Genomic DNA, 21,491 nt, shown 5'->3' with positions numbered 1-21,491 from the left:
TGGAATCTTTACCATTTGCTAATAAAGAGACCACCTGTTTCAGTGGACTGTAATGGTGGTTGGACTCTCAATAGCATCTTACACCTGCACACATTTAATGAAAGCAGAGGTTCCATACTATGTTATTGTCACATTCGTCAAAAAGGAGTCCACTGCATAATAGACTGGGACATATTAATCCGTCACCAAGTTCTAACTCTGTCTACCCTGGTCAAGCTCGGATTATCCATAAATGAGCTAAAATCTGTTCTGACTCCATCCCATAGGAAATATCCCTTCTTTTTCTCTGGTATTTCTTCCAGAAAAGTGGCCAGAATTAAGTTTCAATAATAGTTAAAAGTCGGAATATACATTTAAAGGACTTAGACAAAGCTATTAGAAAAATGAGGGCCCTACGCCTGAAGCTTTTCCATGTTCCCTTATACTGCAAACAATCACAAAACCTATTGAGATTTTGAATTTCTTATGGTTGTGGAGCATTCACTCAGAACCAGGCAGTGAGAGGCAAATAGTACACAAATTGAGCAGTAGGCTTATATCAATCTGCTCAAGTTAAGACCAGCCATGTTAGTCCTTAGAGCTTTAAATCCCAGTCACATGCAGGAAATTTGCAGTTTACATTTATCTGGATAACAACTGTGATATCTTACCTGAACAGGATGGCACGCACTTGTTCTCTGTTACAAGGGATTAGGAAATGGGTCATTCAAAGGCTATTCACCCAACAACAATTGCATTCTGGGAAACTAGTGAACTGGACAATTTTCCATTGATATCATCTGATTTTGGGCAATGTTGGCTTGAATTAATATTTCAAGCAATAGTTTATGCCTTCAGGGGTTCCTTGAATTTATAATTTTGCAACTCTTTTCTAAAGCTCAGGTTCCCACCTTTGTGTCCAGAGTGTGGAAACAGGGATCATTCAAGGGGGATGTAATGTCTTTCCCATGGTCAGACCTTCTCACATATGTTCTCCAACCACCTGCTTTTGACTGAAGATACTGCATAAAATGAGAGCATACCAAGTATCCCATTTAATTATCCCATTTAATACATCCTCTCTGGCCATCCAGGGTATTGTTTCCTCTAATCAGTTAGGTGTTCAAAGGGTCCAAAATTCCTCTGGAACTCTCAAAAGACCTTCCAGGGTTCTTCAGATCTCCTGGACAGGTTGCCACCATGCATATTGAAAATTACATGAATGGGCTACAAACAAGACTCAAGATTGTCATCTTCTACAGTAGTCCTTATCATTGCCTCACTGAGGCAATTCAAGGGCCAGATATTCTACTATGATTAGAGAATTTAATGTATAGCATAGTACTGCTAATACAGCTAGAGCAGCTTCTCACCTTCCTGGACTTCTGGCTGCCAAATATAATGCAGGCCTTGCATCAGCCACCATCTGCTATTATGGTACAGCTCTTGCCTTTGTATCACCAAGGCTAACTGAAGAAATGTTACCATCACTTACTCAGAGGAGTTATTTCCTAACCAGCCCTTTTAATTCACAGTATTGTAGTACTTTGAATATAGCACCTTTTATAAGCTGCATTGGACACAAGTTCAGAGAGTGTACTTTTATTGAGAAAATTTGCATTATTAGATTTTGCCTTAGGGTCCAGGAGTGCTAGGCTAACCTTAATTTATATTACCGATCCAAAACACCCTCCTTTGAAAATCGTATAGTTGAGTGTGATATCATCAAAGATGGGACAAATTGAAATATTCGTCTGCCAACTTATCTCATAATTGAAACTTACTGATCCACTAAAAGGTGAAGCTTCAAGGGTATTAAACACTTGCCATTAAGCCCTTTAAGGGACACTCCATCTGGAGAGCTGCCACCTCTAGTGCAGCAGCAAAAATTATGTTCTTACATTCCATAATGCACGCCACTCATTGATCCTCTGAGTATATGCTTGCCAAGCATTATTGGAGACCAACTGATCTTCCAAGCAACCACCAGGCATGTGGTAGTCTGCCCACCAGCTGTTGCTAGGTGGCAATCCTCCCAATGAACAAATAGTAATTTGCAGGAATCTATGACCTGCAAACTTTCTTTGTTCTAGGGCACAGGTTCTCAAACTCGGTCCTCAGGACCCCAAACAGTTCATGTTTTCCAGGTCTCCTGACAGAATCAAAAGTGAGATAATTAGCTCCACCTGTGAATCTTTTAAAATGTGTTAGTGAGTAATGAATGCAGCTGTGCACCTGTCAGGAGACCTGGAAAATGTGAACTGTTTGGGGTCCTGAGGACCGAGTTTGAGAACCACTGTTCTAGGGAATAGGATTACCACCTAGCAACAGCACCCACCCTACCCAACCTATACCTTACTAGATCTGTTGGTTGCTCTGTCCAAAGGTGCTCCAGGAGATTTATACCTTTATTCTTTTCTCCTGAGTGGGCCAGAGGATCACGATAAGCCACAGGCAACAACTGCTAGAGACATCAAATAATTCTCTCTGTTTTACCATTTGGTCAGAGAGCAATTGCTCATCCACGCCCTCCGGTGTAGGAACAAGCTAAGTAAGTGGACTTTTATCACTTTACCTTCTTCCAGTGGTATTCGGGAGGCTTGCTCATCCACCCTCAAGCTGTTGCTAGGTGGCAATCCTATTCCCTAGAACAAAGAAAGTTTGCAGGTCATACATTCCTGCAAACTACTGTGACCTTTAGTATAGAAAATCACAGCTGTCACCACGTCCATCCCACATCAAAGTCCAGCAGTGGGTACATTGCAACAATTGATAAGAGACGCCCTTGTATTAAACAACTCACATGAATGCCTAGGTAGTAAGAGTGTGTAAGTTGGTCGGTATGGAGCAGCCTGCATTGATTCAAAGAGCAGCAATGCATTTCAGCCACTCCAGTGGCCTTTTTCAAGCTGTTGCTAATTTTAAAAATGTTTAAAAGGGCTTCTGGAACAGAAAGAATTTTGGACTGCACCTGAGCTATTATTATTAGAACCATTGGAAGTAACTTACAGCCAGTAATTAGTTCTAGTATGTTCCAGGAATAATCCTTGGTATAAACAACTGTAATTTACTATTGAATACATCGTGAATCCTGTACTACCATTAGCTATTTTTTTAAATAGCAGAGCTAGCCACAGGAGTTGATACAATATATTATACAGCCACATTTTTATACTGCAATATTGTTACATAGTAACATTTTTATCAAGTATAAGTGTATACAATGTTTTTTTTGTCTAAGATCAACTAAAATATTAATTGTGTTAATTCTTATGGTATTGATCTGTGCATGCTAATAAATATTATTATTTTTTTCAATTAGCAGACATTCCTCAAAAACCTCTAAGGGTTTATAATTAGTGAAACTAGACCTAGACATGTCAAACTACAAAATATTTCTCATGTTGCATAATTTCTCTATAGTTTGGTTTCTGCTGTGCAATATGTTTACAATACTTATAGAGATTAGACAATTTCCATATACTATTTTTTATGTGGTATCATTTCTTAAGAGTTTGATTCAGTTGTGCAATTAATATGCAATACATATGGAGCTGATTAAACCTCCAAAGGTTTTTAAACTAACAATGGTAAGGTCAGAGCTATAAATATTAATCACACTAAAGTAGATGGTTAAACCTGTGCCCTCTATGCAGCAGCTAGTTAATTCAAAAGTAAGCTGGGCATGCCCTAAATTGCCCCACTGATACAAACATTGAAAAAACAAGAATGTGAAAAAACTAGCGCTTAATAAAGCAAGCTTCAGTAGATTACTGCTTTGAATCCAGACTACTTCTTGATTTTGAAACAATGTATCTCTGTAGAAACCACACTGAATCGAGACTTACATAATCATTCTGTCTCGAATACACATAAAGGTATCTTTTCTTCAAATGGGCAGGAAACAACAAGATATAAAAACAGCAACACTTACATAAGCATTCTGTCCCGCATACATATCAAGGTTTCTTTAAGGCTGTTTTATTGAGACATTCTAACGGTGTGTAAGAGAAGATATTGAACATACAGCCTTTAAAATATCGAAATCGAACTTAACAGCCCCACAAAGAAGGGCCATCAAATCTTTGAATGATAATACACAAATAGTGATCAAACCTGCCAACAAGGGTGGCAGGGTTGTGATCTTAGACAGTGATAATTAGCATAGGGAGATGATGGACCAATTAAGTGATAAAGAAACATATAAAAAATTGAAGGGGGACCCATCCATGAGTGTACAGAGAAAATTTAAGGTTACTTTGAACCTTTATACTGTACCTCTAATGCGGAAATTACCATGGATAAGGCAAGTTATATAACAGTTGAGAATCCATCCATTCCGGTGATGTATTTACTACCGAAGATACATAAAAATTTAGACAAGCCACTAGGGCATCCCATTGTAGCAGACGTTAATTGTATCACTTCCAAACTGTCCAGTTTTATTGATCATCAGATACATGTACAACCCTTTGTATGTGAGAATAAATCATACATTAAGGATACTTTGGTAATGCAAGAAAAGAACAACCACACTAGTTTGCAACCATCCCTCACATCCAAACATATAGGTTGTTTACTTGAGACTAATACCCCTTTTACACCAAAATCCCAGGTCCGACCCTGGAATTTGAACACCGGTCAATCTCGGGTCGAACTCGGCTTCAGACCCCGTTTACACTGGAACTCGACCCGGGTTATTCCCAGGTTTGCCCCATTTACACTGAACCCGGGTAATCCCTGCTTTTCTCTATAGAAGTCATTAAAAATGGTCTGTTTTAAGGTCTGACAAAGATGGTCACAAAAGGCAACAAAAGAGAGGGGTGGGGACTGCTTACAGCATTGCTACAGGCTGCTGTTCTGGCTGTGGCAGGCTGTGTATCAGCCTGCGTTTGTGGCTGCTGGTCAGGCTGTGGTGCAGGCTGCAGTTCTGGCTGTGGCAGGCTGTGTTCCTGCCTACTTTTGTGGCTGCTGGTCAGGCTGCTGTGGTGCAGAAGGTTAGGCAGGCAAGCGATGGCTTCATGTGCGTCTCTCTCTGCAGGGCACTGACAAATTACATCATCTGCCGGTGCCCCAGAAGCTCCAATCAGCATCTTTCGGAGCTAGCCGGGTCAAATAATCAGGGTAGCACCCGTTTACACTGCCTCATGACCCGGGAACAACCCTGCTCTCAACCAGAGTAAGACTGCCCGGTAAATCGACCCGGGTTATTTTTTTGGGAGCTGTTCACACAGAGCCTCAACCCGGATTGACCTGGCAATAACCCAGGTTATTTGTTTGGTGTAAAAGGGGTATAAAATAGTTCTGTTGAGGGGTGCTAACCACTATATCAATTTAGCAAGAATAACACACAAAGGATAGTTTTGGGTGCACTGATTAAATATTAAAATGTAACTTTTATTATATACATTAAAATAAATATACACAAATACGGTGAAATATTAATATCAATTGCACATTTCTGTGCCAGGGACTAAATAACTGACAAATATAGGGAGCTTGCGATGATTCTGGAATAATGTCGTGTTAGCAAGTTCAAAAACCATTTAAATTAATAGAATCAACTGGTAATTATACAGTACTAGATATTCAAGTTCTGGACTATAGAATGATATACCAGTGAAAGGTAAGTATAATGTGATATCTAGTGCTTACTCCCTATAAAGCAGTGAACTCAGCACTAATATAATGCACTTTATTTCCTAAAAATAATTAATGCTACAGCAATAGAGTTGAGATATCTGTTGCTTTATGGTCTGTGTAAAGCTGTGATCTCTAGAAGCTAGATCACATGAACTTGCTGTGAAAGTCCACAACTGATCATATGTTCAGGCTAATATGTTACAATGTATATATTATCAATCTGCTGATATTGCAGTTTACAATTGAGATAAACTGCAACAAATTGTATCCATCTCGTGCAGTCACAAGATGCTAATATGATAAGAGTCTCTATACTAATGAGAGACATTAACGGAGCAAGGATTCTCAGTGTATAAACTTAACACTGCACCCTTAGACCTTCAGTTGTGTATATATAGTCACTCTTATTCAAGTGTTAAATTAGCCACATGTAGAGCATTGTGATGTTAGTCAATGCCATGCACCTATATATGAAGCACATGTAGAGCTAATTATAAATGTCTTGTATTTCTTAAAATCACCTACCACTGCCTTGGGCTCACATTCGGCCAGCTAGTACAACTCGGCAGTGGAGGGTTCGGAACTCACACACGTGGTAGCTAATACAGATGGTTAATCTTTACTTTCTCCTCCCTTATCTCGTGCTGTTCATCCAACCCCGCCACCCTTGTCAGCGGGTTTGATCACTATTTGTGTATTATCCTTCAAAGATTTGATGGCCCTTCTTTGTGGGGCTGTTAAGTTCGATTTCGATATTTTAAAGGCTGTATGTTCAAGATCTTCTCTTACACACCGTTAGAATGTCTCAATAAAACAGCCTCAAAGAAACCTTGATATGTATGCGGGACAGAATGCTTATGTAAGTGTTGCTGTTTTTATATCTTGTTGTTTCCTGCCCACTTGAAGAAAATATACCTTTATGTGTATTCGAGACAGAATGATTATGTAAGTCTCGATTCAGTGTGGTTTCTACAGAGATACATTGTTTCAAAATCAAGAAGTAGTCTGGATTTAAAGCAGTAATCTACTCAAGCTTGCTTTATTAAGCGCTAGTTTTTTCACATTATTGTTTTTTCTATAAATATTAATGTTTTCAATTATACTATGATAGCCTAAAAAGTTTTCCTAAGAACATGAAGTGCTAAGCAACATTATTCAGTAAGAAATGGCCTGAGTGCTGTCAGGTTACAGCCTAGGATCGGCTGTTACTCACCCCAGCGCCAGCTTCCCCTGACCTCTCGAGCGGTCAGACGGCAGGTGAGGCGGCGAGTGACGTGCTGAGGATTATGCCTAGGGACCATGTAGACATCCATGAGCTGTTCCGTGTCTTGGTTTCTGCGGTTGCTGTCATGGACACAGCCATGACAGTCTTCATCACCTGATTACCCTTTACCCAATGGTAGCATGGTGGTGGTTAGCTGACGCTATCCTCCAATGAACGGCTACCTTAGGGTATATAACTAGGCTCTGGATAGCAGGAAGTTGCCTGGGTATACGTTCAGGAAACTGGTGGACGGAATGCCGACCGCCGGCTTCCAGACACTGTTATCCTGAGTAGGGATGAATGACAGGCGTCTAAATCTAGATGCCTGTCATTTGACCGATGTCGGGAGACTGGCACCCGGCATCCCAATCGAGCGGATGCCGGGTGCCGCAGCGGACAGCCGCAGGGGGGGATGGTAAGGTTTAGGGCTCCCGGGGGGGGGGGGACTTAGGGTTAGGCACCCCCCTGGGAGGTTATGATTAGGCTAGGTGGAGGGAGGTTAGGTACCCCCGGGGGGAGGTTAGGGTTAAGCATCCCCCCGGGGGACTTAGGTTTAGGCAGCGGGGAAGGGGGGGGTTAGGTTCAGGCACTTAGAGGGGGGATTAGGGTTAGGCACAGGGGGGAAGGTTAGGGTTAGGCACCCTAAAGGAGGGTTAGGGGGTAGATTAGGTTAGTGAATACTTACCTAGGCACGATCAGGATTTCTTCCTCTGTCGGCCAGGCGCTTTCGGGATTTGACCCGCCGGCCAGGGGTCCAGCAGTAATTCATACTGATTCCGTTGCCTGTACAACGTCGTTACTAATAGTGTTTGCTTGCTGTCACTTTGTTCCAGGTTCCCTTGCTGTTTACTCTTGAGTCATCTCTAGTTACTCTCCTGTGCCAGCGGTGCAACTGGATATCTTGACCGTGTATTCTGTACATCCTCCGAGTACAACCACAGTGTCACTCTCCTGTGCCAGCGGTGCAACTGGATACCTTGGCCATGTACTCTGTACATCCTCCGAGTACAACCACTGTGTCACTCTCCTGTGCCAGCGTTGCAACTGGATATCTTGCCCGCATACTCTGTACATCCTCTGAGTACAACCACAGTGTCACTCTCCTGTGCCAGCGGGGCAACTGGATACCTTTCCCGCGTACTCTGTACATCCTTCGAGTACAACCACAGTGTCACTCTCCTATGCCAGCATTTCAACTGGATACCTTACCTGCATATCCTGTACATCCTCCGAGTACAACCACAGTGTCACTCTCCTGTGCCAGCGGTGCAACTGGATACCTTGCCTGTGTACTCTGTACATCCTTCGAGTACAACCACAGTGTCACTTTCCTGTGTCAGCGTTTCGACTGGATACCTTACCTGCGTACCCTGTACATCCTCCGAGTACAACCACAGTGTCACTCTCCTGTGCCAGCAGTGTGACTGATACCTTGTCCGCGTACTCAGTACAAAATTCAAGTACAAAGTCCTCACTAGTCCATCTTTCAGAGGTACCTTCTCCTAGGCCTTATCGGTGTTATCTCCCTCCATTTCCCACCTGTACCAGATACCTGACCAAAGGGCCGCGACCTGCTTGCTGGGTGCAGCTTAAACCTCTATCCCACTTGGAGGGGTCACTGGTGTACACCTCCAAGCAGGTTAGACCTTCCGCCTTTGGTCATGTCTCGCCAACATCTGGTACTTGTGGATGAGAAGGACATACATTCAGGCCCCTTGCCTCCGATTTCTTCCACAACCCAGGACCTCAGCTTTCAGCTTCTCAGCAGGAGATTCCCCTGAGTTACCCATGACAGTTTGTACAGGCCAAATGGAAGCTTCAGGTTCCCATGGTGAAGGGGCGTTGCAAGAACTTGCCTCTTGCATGGATAATCAGGAGGCAGCGCATCATCAAGTGGCTCAATATTTACAAGAGCTCTCTGGGCAACTTTTTGTCATCCAGTCAACCTTGGCCACGTTACTTCCTCCTCCCGCTGTGTCCATTCCATTGAGTCCTCCAGTCCATCCTCCAGTTCCAGTGACTCAGAAGTGTCGTCTTCAATTCGCATCCCCTGAACGCTTTGATGGAAACCCAAGAGGTTTCCATCAAATCAGTGTGAAATTCATCAATCAGTGTGAAATTCAGTTCGAAAGCCTGCCACAGAGCTTCCCTACGTCTAGGTAAAAAGTGGCTTATATTATTTCACTGCTGACTGGAACCGCCTTGGAATGGGACTCTCCATTATAGGAATGAGCTGATCCTTTAGTGTCGAACTATGAGAACTTTATTTTTTCCTTCAAAAGAATTTTTGACGACCCGGTGCCACACTGCCTCAGCCTCCTCTGATCTCCTTTGAGTCCGTCAAGAGACCCATACCGTGGTACAGTACATGGTCCCATTTCAAACAACTTCTTCTGAACTAAAATGGAACAAAGAGGCCCTCAAGGCTGCCTTTGTAAATGGATTTTCAGAAAAAAATGAAAGATGAGTTCCAGAGTCCTTCTCTGAAGTAATCTCCCTATGTATAAAGATCGACTTACGCCATAGAGAGTGATTGGCTAGTAGAGGGCGAGAGGATCCATTTCAGGATCAGTTGTTACCAGATGCACGTTCTTCTTCTCTGGCAACGAATAAAGAAAAACCTATGCCAGTTAATAAATCTCGGCTAACCACGGCTGAGTGAACCCATCGGTTCCAGAACAAGCGCTGCCTTTATTGTGCAGCTCCGGACCATGTTCTCAAGAATTGTCCTCTTTTTGTGGGAAACGTAAGACCCTAACTGGTTCTGGGAGCGTCCAGTTGGGGGTATTGATCAAGCCATCCCATTTAATGGATAGTCTTTTATCGGTGTCCCTTTCCTACAAGTCATGGACAAAAGTTTTGAAAGCCTTGGTGGATTCCGGAGCTGTGGGGAATTTTATTTCTGAGAACTGGCACGTACCCTTGCTATACCGGTTACTCCTCTACCCAACAAGCTAGCTCTCTCAGGGGTAGATGGCAACTTCATTATGGGAGATTCTATTTCCTCGGTTACCCACCCGGTGTCTCTCCGAGTAGGATGCCTCCATCAAGAATTGTTGGAATTCCTAGTTCTACCTAAAACCTCTTACGAACTATTTTAGGTCTGCCTTGGCTTAAAAAACACAATCCTATGCTGAATTGGTTTACTATGCTAATCCTTGCTTGGTGTCCGAGCTGTTTTCATCAATGTCTGTCCCATATGCTTCCTGTGTGTACCCATCGAGTTTCTACCAGACCTTCTCTTAAGTTTCCTACTCCTGATCAATTGAAAGTTCTCCCAGATCCCCGTCTGCCGGAACCATACCAGGATTTTGCTGACGTTTTTAATGAACAGGCTGCGGACAAATTACCTCCTCATCATTCTTGGGATTGTGGCATTGATCTCATTCCTGGGAAAATGCCACCTCGTGGCCAAATTTACCGTCTTTCGGTTCTGGAAACAGCAGCCATGTCTGAGTACATTAAGGAAAACTTAGCCAAGGGGTTCATCAGACTGTCCTCATCTCCTACTGGGGCTGGATTCTTCTTTGTCAAAAAAAAAAGATGGTGGGCTCAGACCCTGCATAGATTACCAAAGACTCAATCTAATTACTATCAAAAACTGATACCCTCTGCCACTCAACTCGGAACTTTTCGACAAGGACCGTGGGGTTCACTGGATCGCCGCAGAGCCTACATCTTGATCCATATCAAGGCGGGGATGAGTGGAAAATCGCATTCAACACTAGGGATGGCTATTTTGAGTATTTGGTGATGCCTTTTGGCTTATGTAATGCTCCAGAGATATTTCAAGGATATGTCAATGAGATCTTTAGAGATGTTCTCCACAAAAATGTTGTAGTCTATCTTGATGACATTTTAATTTATTCTGAGAACTTACAGTCCCACCAACTTCATGTCAGAGAGGTTCTGTCCTGCCTTTGTGACCACTGTTTATATGGGAAGATCTCAAAATGTCTCTTCGAACAATCCTCGGTGACGTTCTCATTTCTGGAAATTCCCTACAAATGGATCCAGACAAACTAAAAGCCATTCGGGAATGGCCCCAACCAAATTCTTTGAAAGCCTTTCAATGATTCCTGGGCTTTTCCAATTCTTATCGGAGATTTATTTTGGACTTTTCTACGGTGGTTGCCCCCATCACGTCTCTCATTAAGAAAGGGTCTAGCCTATCTAGTTGGTCTTCTGCAGCAGTAGCGGCCTTCCAAGATCTCAAAACAGCATTTTACACAGCTCCAATTCTTCGCCAACCACAACTCAAGAGACCTTTTATCTTGGAAGTAGACGTCTCCTTGGTAGGTGTAGTAGCTGTGCTTTCTCAAACTGCTGAAGATGGGAAGTATCATCCATGTAGGTTCTTTTCTCGCAAATTCTCTCCTGCCGAGAAGAATTATGCCATTGGAGACCAAGAGTTATTGGCTATGCGTTTGGTACTGGAAGAGTGGAGACATCTTTTGGAAGGTGCTAGATTCCCTGTTACCATTATCACGGATCATAAAAACCTTGTTTATCTCCAATCAGCTCACCTGTTAAATGCCCATGAGCTGATTGGCTGAAAAGCTCGATGGTCCCTCTTCTCTTGATTTGACTTCAAACTTCAGTTTAGAACTGGGATCCTGAATAATGAAGCTGATGCTCTTTCTAGATCATTTTTGTCTCCAAAAGAAGAGGAAGATCAACCTCAAGTTCAACCGATTTTAGATCTTCTTGTCTTTGCTCCCACTCAACTTTTGTCTCCTCCCCCTGGCAAGATCTTTGTGGTACTTCAACTGCATAAAAACTTATTGACATGGGTCTATGCTTCTCTTTTTCCTGGCCACTTGGACATTCGCAAGACTTTCAAGTTTTTACAGTGATCCTACTGGTGGTGGGTATGTTGGAAGATGTTTGAAACCTTTTTGTGTCCTGTGCCAAGTGTGCCCAGCATGAAACCATCCATAACAAGGTTGTTGGTCCGTTGCGTACTCTGCCTGTGCCAGATACCCCTTGGACCCATCTTTCAAATGATTTTATTTCTGAATTACCACCTTCTAAGGGACACAATACCATCTGGGTTGTAGTAGACCGATTTTCAAAATGGCTCACTTTATCCCTCTAGTCGGTCTTCCCTCTGCACCACAACTGGCCAAGTTGTTCATCCGTGATAGCCCCCGGCTTCATGGTTTACCCAAGGAGATTGTATCTGACCATGGGGTACAATTTGTGGCAAAGTTCTGGAGGGCTCTTTGTGCTGCCTGCAAGATCAAGTTGAAATTTTTGTCCGCCTTTCACCCTCAAACTAACGGCCAAACAGAAAGGGAAAACCAGGAGCTGGAGACATTTAACAGACTCTTTGTATCTTCCTCTAAAGATGACTGGATCTATTTGTTGCCTTGGGCAGAATTTGCCCACAATTTCAGATACCATTCTTCTTCAAATTCCATTCCATTCCTTGCAGTGTATGGTAAACATCCAGGAGTACCAGACTTTCAAGAATTACCGCCCATGGAAGTTCCTGCTGTTACCAACGTTGTTGGTTCCTTTTCAGATTTCTGGAAAAATATTAATTGTTCTTTAAAAAAAACTTCCAGTAACTACAAAATATTTGCAGATCGGAAATGTCTCGCCGTTCCCCTTCTGAGAGTCAGAGACAGGGTGCGGCAATCATCTAAGAACAATCGTTTGAAGGTTCCAAGCATGAAATTTGCTCCACGCTTCATTGGATTATACCGCATACTTACAGTCATCAACCCTTTGGTTTATAAATTGGAACGCGCTCACAGTTGAGAATCTCCAACACATTTCATGTTTCTTTGTTACAACCATTGGTTCTTAATCAATTTCAGCGTTCTCCACCCAAGACTTCTCAAGTTCAAACTTAACTGAGAGTCGAATTTGAGAAAATCCTTGACTCTTGGCATCGGCCTAATTGCCTTCAGTATCTTACTGATTGGAAAGGATACGGACCTGAAGAATGAACATGGATTAAGGCCTCTGATATCCATGCTCCTCAACTTGTTCGAGCTTTTCACAGAATATTTCCTGATAAGCCCTGTGGGTGTCCTGATTCCACTCTGAAAGGGGGGATACTGTCAGGTTACGGCCTAGGATCGGCCATTACCCACCCCAGCGCCAGCTTCTCCTGATCTCTTGAGCGGTCAGATGTCAGGTGACGCGCTGAGGATTATACCTAGGGACCACGTAGATATCCATGAGCTGCTCTGTGTCTCGGTTACTGTGGTTGCCTTCATGGACGCAGCCATGACAGTCTTCATCACCTAATTACCCTTTACCCAATGGTAGCATGGTGGTGGCCAGCTGATGCTATCCTCCAACTGGATATCTTGCCCGTGTACTCTGTACACCCTCCGAGTACAACCACATTGCCACTCTCCTTTGCCAGCGGTGCGACTGGATACCTTGCCTGTGTACTCTGTACATCCTCCGAGTACAACCACAGTGTCACTCTCCTGTACCAGCGGTGCAACTGGATACCTTGCCTGTGTACTCTGTACATCCTCCGAGTACAACCACAGTGTCACTCTCCTGTGCCAGTGGTGCAACTGGATATCTTGCCCGCGTACTCTGTACAGCTCAGTCGGGCAGGAAAACCTCACTTGTTTTAACTTAGAGCTCATAGGACTAGAAAGGTTGGATACAGTCACACATCACAGGAGGTTCAATGGAACCTTATGCTTTTTGAATCTTCCCATAATTATGACATAGCAAGCTATACTGGAGTTATAAACTGGTGTGCTGTGCCTTAAGCTACCACAATTTAGTTTATCTTTCCTATGTTAGTGTATTCTCTTCTTGTTTGTTAATTCTCCAATTCTGCTGTACAGTTTTATATGTAAAGATCATAGTATCCCACAATTCTCTCACAATCATGTGTATTACTTAAGCAAAGGAGCATATTCTGTATGTATGGTCATGAGCCCAGACACACAAAAAAAAAGAATACAAGCAATTTTACAAAGTTTATGGATTTCATGCAGAGTTGCATCTGCAGCAACTCAGCTGCAGATGCTCCTATTGCGTTTAACCCCAAAAATTATGTAATTCCACATGTATGCAAGATTGTACACATCTTTACAGCTGTACAGCTGTACTGAACCCTGTATATAGTTTCATAGCCATTATCATCATCAGGGCACAGTTGCCCCACCCTATACTTTTTTTTATAATTTACGCTTCTGCCTTATCTCAGCATTACCCACAGTACCCACAGTGACCACTGCCTCTGTAAGAGTGTCCCAGTACAGCACAGTTAAGTCTACTCAGCACCTATTGTTGATGCAACTGAATACAAACTGCACTGTACAACTCTGCATCACTCATGGTTGCATATGCTTACTTTCAGAGCATGGGCAGTGCAAAATATGCAAGATGTACTTCACAAACAGGCATATATTTAGTTAACCAATACTGTATTTAAAAGTGAAAAAAGAAAAATAATATGACCTGCAACTCAGACCTTAAACTACTAGTGGCTACACTGCATAATGATAATTATCAGATGAGTAAATTTCATTTTAAGATTCTGCTATCCAGAGATGACTTGTGGAGGTTATCACTACAAACAGTCTAATGGTTAATAATTAAGAATAGGCCAGAAAAGACAGACAGGCACAATAAACCGTAATCTTATTAGTTAAAGATGACCAGTTAATTAACATAAGATATAAGACTACTGCAAAATGTATTTTGGATACATTAGAGAAGCTGCATGAAAGATCCAATTAGAAACAGTAAAGTGTAATGAGGAACTATATCAAATGAGACATATTAAAGGAAGTGGAATGAATGAGCATAAATGAAAAGCTAGAGACAATACAAAAGCTGGTTAATGGATGCGGACATGGTGACTCATGCACAGCTGAATGCAAGTTGGCCAATACTTCTTAAGGGTCTTAAGGCTCCCATACATCAGCAATCGATTGTGTATAAAAATCTTTCCCTTTTTCAATCGATTGTGGCAATTCTGCAATCTGCAATCGATTGAAAAAGGGAAAGATTTTTATACACAATCGATTGCAAATTGCAGAATTGCTGCAATCAATTGCTGATGTATGGGGGCCTTAAGTAGAATGTTAAGACCAAATTCACATGCATTAATCAATGCAGTGAAACTTTTAAAGCAACATAAGGTCATCAGTCCCATTGCTGGTGTAATCTGCACATAATTTGACCTGATTCAGCATCAAATACGCTGGTAATTAAAACAATGTAAGGTACTAAATAAGGGAAAACTGCCTACATGCATCTTTCTTGTGACTAAGAAGGTGTAACTTGGGCAACGTGAGCATTCGCACAGAGGCAAAGTTCAGAGAGGGGCTGTTTAAACATCTGTGGGCTATGCGGAATGGGACAGAAGCTTAAATACACATTTCCAGGCGCATCTTTTGGGACAAATATAGGGTAATGCTCTCAAATGCTACTAAGCGTATCATAGGTGCTGCACCCACAGTGCCTATGGTAGTTACGTACTTGGCAATAGTATGCCTGCTAGAATTTATTATTGCATATCAAATTGCTGTACGGATTTGTGTAGCAAGGTATTTTGTGGGAATGTAACTTCTAACTTATAACATATTTAATCAAGGTAAATACTTGTATGTAATTTATAAAATACAATTAATTCATCAGTATAGAGCACAGGTTCTCAAACTCGGTCCTCAGGACCTCAAACAGTGCTTGTTTTCCAGGTCTCCTCACAGCATCACAAGTGAAAAATACGCTGTAGGTTATTTAAAATAATGTCAGTGAGTAATGAATACACCTGTGCAACTGCCAGGAAACCTGGAAAATGTGAACTGTGTGGGGTCCTGAAGACAGAGTTTGAAAACCACTGGTATAGAGCAGTGTTTCCCAACCTCAGTTTTCATGGCACACCTACAGTCCAGGTTTTAAGGATAGCCATACTAGAGTACAAGTGACTCAATTAGTGCATCAATTATTTTGATTTAACAATCTGTGCTCAAGCATGGACATCGTTAAACCTTGACTAGTAGTGTGCCTTGAGGACCAAGGTTGGTAAACAATGGTATAGAGGTACCCACTGAATGCTATATAGTAGACATACCTTTTTTTCTTTCCCCTCATTTTTTTTTATTTTTGACCTTTAATTTAACTTAAATAAAAGGCCAAATTGTGAAGTGAGAAAAAAGAGAACTGTAATTGAATTTTTTTCTGTGTATATGATATGTTTGTGTTGCTTACAATTATATCAGACATTTCCATATTTGCACATAGCCGATAACATTATCAAGACCTTGAACAAGGTCTGCAGTCAAACAAAGCCTTACCTTGCAACAGATTATCCAGATACATTACCAACACTGAAATGGCATGTAGGCAAGAGAAACTGCAAACTTAAAATGACAAGTCCCTGACCTCTTCCCTAATAGTGGAGTGAATCATATAGTGCTGTTTATGCAGACAGCCTCTCCAGAGCCATATCTAGACATTTTGCTGCTCGATGAGAGAAAGAGCATCGGCACCACCCCCCCCCAAAAAAAATGGTTGCCACGCTTTAGGATATTGCTCTCCCCACCCTACCTCTCTCAGATCATGCAGCTATTACCTGACCAGTGAATTAAAATTATCCTTACTCTGGCAAGGATCAGGTACTAATGTAGTAGGTGACCAAGAACGTTTAACATACCTGTCTATTGGTCACCTTCTTCATCAGTACCTTATCCTTGGAGAAAAGATACTTATGATTCTAAAAAGATAATTATAGATATCTCCTCCGAAGGCTCTTTACTGTATATTAATATGTATTATATAGGCACTTCAGCACTAGCATAGACAAACACTTACTACCCATTGACACATACCTGCTGCTGGATGCTGCCACCGGACCTCGCTGTAAATGGGGACCTGCTGGTGCTGCCGTACTGGACGCCGCTGTCGGACCTGTCACTGTGACCGAGACCTGCTGCAGTGCTCACTGCTGGCCGCCGCGCTGCTGCCTACTGCGTACCTGTTAAAACAAATGTATTTATGACGGAACCAGCATTTAATATATTTTGATGTGGATATCATTTATAGAGTCATAAATAATAAACGCTATCCGGATAATACAGTAAATACTTTTTTTTTTATATTATTGCCCATTTAATATACCTATAACTTGTAAAGGGACCCAGCATGTGCCAGTTTGTACCCCTCCCCTGCTCTGTCTGGCCCTGCCCCCTGCGATGACTGGAGCTTGTCCTCTCCTTCCCACCTTATATTCCATCCATCCTCCCCCCACGCTATGCTCTGTCCTGTCTGCCACCCCCCTCCTGCTCTTTCATGTCCTCAGCTCTCATACTTACCAAGTTCCTGGCTCCTCTCCTAGGTCTGTCCCATCTTCCTTACAGTTGGAGCTGTTGGGATGTGTGCACCTGTTCCAACAGCCCCAAGTCCTCATCCTAGGAACTGTGTGAGGAGAGACGTTATGATGTGTCTCCCATTCCAACAGGCACTGCGGGACCTGGTCGTGAGGTACATAGGGTCTCATTCAGACCCGGTCGCAAGCGCCGATGCGCTCGCAACCGGGTCGATGGTCCCCACAGAGCATGCGCACGATGGAGCCGGCTCCGTCGTGCGCATGCGCGAGACCCAGCTAGCGACGGGCGCTCCGTCGCTAGGGGCTCGTAGCAGACGGGACGAGCTGTCGATGTTGAGTGACAGCTCGCCCCGTTTGCCCGGCCAAATGGAGGCGTTCCAGTCGGAACGCTTGCCATTTGGGGGCGGCCCCACTGACATCATTGATGATGTCACTGGGGAACTTCCTGCTCAAACAGAGCTAGAAGTTCCCTGGGGCTTACGAGTGCCCAGCCCCAACCTTAGGGTCTGGTCGTAAGCCCCGATGGTCGCGATGGTGATGACCATCATGACCATCACCCTGATCGCAAGCTAAGCTTTGCTTTTTGGAGTTTTGTACATAGGAGTCAGATTGTAGTCCCCATTGATAATAATGGGGACTGCAATCTGAAGTGCTAATTAGCACTTTACTGGAGATTTATGTGAAACCTTCTGCATTGTGCCATTAGTACATAGGAACAATACATAAAATTATTCGGAAACTGCAAAAAAAAATAGCTTGATACATAGGCCCTATAGTGTTGTTGGTGCCTTTTTCCACTTTTTAAAAATAAATGTTGAACCCGGGTCATTTATTAGTAGCGATGAATAGAAGACTTTTGAAGCTCTCTTAAGAATAGATTACAATTAATCCTTCTGCTCAGTGTGGCAAATGGTCTCCTGATCAATATCAGTCAGTGACTAAATACAAACCCAAAACAATGGGCCTGATTTTGAGGCGCACGCATGATTGGCCACTTTTCCACATTGATGCCGTAGTCTTCTTACTTCCTTAAGATAATCCGAGAATCCATCTGTGTACAGTATGCCAAAGACCTGTTCACCGCATGTGGAAGACTATCCCGCCCACTGTGTTTATGTAAGTAGCCACAACCGTCATCATTAGTATCTGGAATTGCACACGCCCCAGGCTGGGTGCAAAAGATATGTTTGAAAGAGGAATCTAATATCTGTCCGTACACTATTCTTGCATAAGGAAGGAAGCTTATCCACCCTCAACACTCCCATGACACTCCCAGAGACAGAACAGTTCTGCGCAATCACATGTTCGCCACTCAGTTACTACCTTTCACGCTTGTATTTGTTTGTGGAACCAGGGTCAGGGAAAGGTCTGAATGAGTTGTAGGCAAAGTTTTTAGGCCTGAGGAGACCTCCTGAAATGTAAGTAGATGCTTCCTTGACTGGGAATCAAACCCAGGTCTCAGCAGAGAGATGCAGGATTGTACCACCAGGGATTTCATGTTGTTGACAGGATGATGTAGATAGCAGAGAAGAGTGTAGCAGTAGATTAACCAGGCTGAACTGGGTATTACTTGATAAAATAATTAGCAGTCTTACTTGGTACTGTAGTCCAGGACACTTGAGTGGCAGAACTTGGCAGACGTATTTACCAGGCTCGAACTGGGTTTTCTCTGTAGTCTGGGAGCAGTCAGATGATGATAGTACCGGACGCAGACCAAACCCCGGAGTGGATGGTAGCTGTAGAATAATCAGGAATGGAACCAGGGAAGCAGGAATGGCTGATATTACCTGAGCAGTCAAATGACTGCTTTGCTCAGGTGTAGATCACAATCAGCAAACAGGAGCAAGTTGGATATTGCCTGTGCAACTAGAGATGCGGATTGCACAAAAGTAGACTGGCATAGAAAGTTAGTGCAGCAATAACAATCAGAACTGCACAAACGGGAAAACAAACAAATGTCACAGGAGCACAGTTAGCTTCACTCAGTATGGACTGAGCTAGACATTCTACTGGCTGTGGCTGAGCACCAAAGGCTAGAATATATACCCCGAGGTTAGCCTAGATTGGATGAGCAGTGTCAGGTGATACTGGCTGCCTCAGGCTGGCTAGTGATTGGTCGGATCGCGATCAGGTGATCAGGACAGCAGTACATTGGGTCTGGTTGGATGTGGACTGCAGCCTAGTAGGCCATAAACAATTAAACCTGCATCCTTTAGGGATGACAGTGAATGCATGAACTGAGCTCAGGGAGAGAGTCGGCTGGCCACAGGAGTGGTAAATGACCCATTGGCAGGGGTAACAACCCCGGGTGGTGACACTACCCAAACATGGGTGCCTGTAAATCACTTAAGAGTTGATAATATATATATATATATTATTTTGCACATCGCTCTCTTGCCATTTTGGCTTCTTAGAAGACTTTTTATATTGCCACCTGAAAAGGCTGGGGCCATATTTATCATGGCACTAATTTATTTTTGTCCACTGTTTATCACTGTACTATTTTGTACTGTGTTATTTCACAGATTGTGGGGTGTGATGTATTTTACTGGCTCTGGGACCCAAGGACTGGGGAGAAATGAGTTTTCCTGAAGTTTCCAACCCCCAAAACCTCCAACATCCTCCTTCCAGGGAAGGGACAAAGTTTCCAGTCAATGGGTAAAGCCTTGATGAGATGCTGGAAAAAGGGACCCTCTCAAGCTTTGCAGAGAAGGGGATCTTTTGGTTCCCATGGTCAGGCATAAAGGGGACTTTTCTCTGTTTTGGTATTTGAGAGAACACCTGGGCTTTCAATAATAAATAAAGACAAATCTTACATTTGCTCTTTCACTCCACAGCTCCTCTCTCTCTGCTCCTTTTCCTCAGCCTTTTACCATGGACTCTCAGCAGACAGATTCTCTCTCTCCACAAATTAATGCAGAACTCTATTACTCTGACACAATACTGTTGAGGAAGGGGGCGGGGTTACTAACCCCAGCGAGGTATCCCAGAGCTGAACATGAGAGCTCAGCAACTTATCCACTTATACCAAATTGCTCACACTGAGTTGTTTCTCACCTAGGGGCACCCTTAATTTTCGGGCCCTCTTTTTCCTGGGGTGCCATAGTGACCACTTCCCCTGCACCACAGTAGTTCTGCCAATGGTTGTGCCAGTGATGTCTTAGCAACCGTATTGATTCCAAGCAAAGTTTGTGGGCACAAAGACCCCTGTATATCACATTTTGTATTTTACATGTGATTGTGATTGGATATGATATCCAAAAAGTGCTTTGCACTATCACTTTACTTCTTGGTTCGTACCCAGCAAGAATACTGCCAAAAATATTTGCTGCTATGGGCTAATGCCATCTGAAGATGGCATTAGCAATCGGGGGCCAAGCCTGGTAAATCTGACCATTAAGTTGCTCCCATAGAAACTAATTCAGCTGTTTAACATCGGGTTTGGTGGCGGAGTGCAATTGCGCATGAGCAAACAGGGATATTTTTTGCACATGCGCTAATCATATTAATATTTTTCCCATCAAATTCTTTTGATGAGATGATTAGTTGCCATCACATTGAAAGTTTTGATGGAGGAAGCCTAGCCATCATTTGATGGCGGGCTTCCGAAGTGCATCTCTAGGGTAAATGGGAAGGGAGCAGGGCCAACATGATGTTTTTCTGTGCAAATCATGTCATATTGGCAAAGCCCCCTCACGATCGACCTGCCAATCACAGCATTCCCTTTGAGGGTACAGGGTCTAATGATGTGTATTGCTGGGCCCACCCCCACCTCCAGTTAATCGGCATCTCTCCCCTGTGCTTTTCCCGGAGGAGTAGGTAAGTATGGTTTAATGTCATCTTAACATGAAGCAATGTTTTTTACCGTAGTGGTTCATACATAGCACCTTAACTAGCTATTATCACTAGAGATTTAAAATGTTGGGCAGATTGTATAGCTGTGCAGTATGGACATATATAGGGGACTGCATGCACCCAACTCTGCAAACAACTCCTTGTAGGAGAAATCTTTGCACTGTTAGATACAGTCTGCTAGAACATGCATTCCATATAAAATAGATTTTTATATACATAATTTATCTAAAAAAGTTCAGAAAAATGGACACATCTTATAATGGATGAACAATGGTACAAATAAATATCTGCATGTCACACACAGAACTCATGTAATTAATACAAAACCACCTGGCTTGTCTAATTATTATAAATGGGAGAGTATCTACGGCGCTGAGAATGATAAAGTACTTTATAGATCAAAACTTCCGCTATGACCCAACAAAATATAGA

General features: G+C 42.9%; 1 protein-coding gene across 1 annotated transcript in view; it reads right to left on the bottom strand.

The window, feature by feature from the left end:
• Positions 1–21,491, bottom strand: part of UGT8 (UDP glycosyltransferase 8) — a 128,321-nt gene that overhangs the window by 69,778 nt on the left and 37,052 nt on the right. Inside the window, exon 2 of the mRNA XM_088452211.1 lies at positions 16,708–16,853. The gene's annotated coding sequence lies outside the window, so the exon portion shown is untranslated. The remainder of the gene's footprint in view (positions 1–16,707; positions 16,854–21,491) is intronic.

Source organism: Taudactylus pleione, unplaced genomic scaffold (genome assembly GCF_031769625.1).
Source record: "Taudactylus pleione unplaced genomic scaffold, aTauple2 ptg000036l, whole genome shotgun sequence".
Lineage (NCBI taxonomy): Eukaryota > Metazoa > Chordata > Amphibia > Anura > Myobatrachidae > Taudactylus > Taudactylus pleione.
Note: the sequence above shows the minus strand (reverse complement) of the source record. Positions and strands in the feature narration are given on the sequence as shown.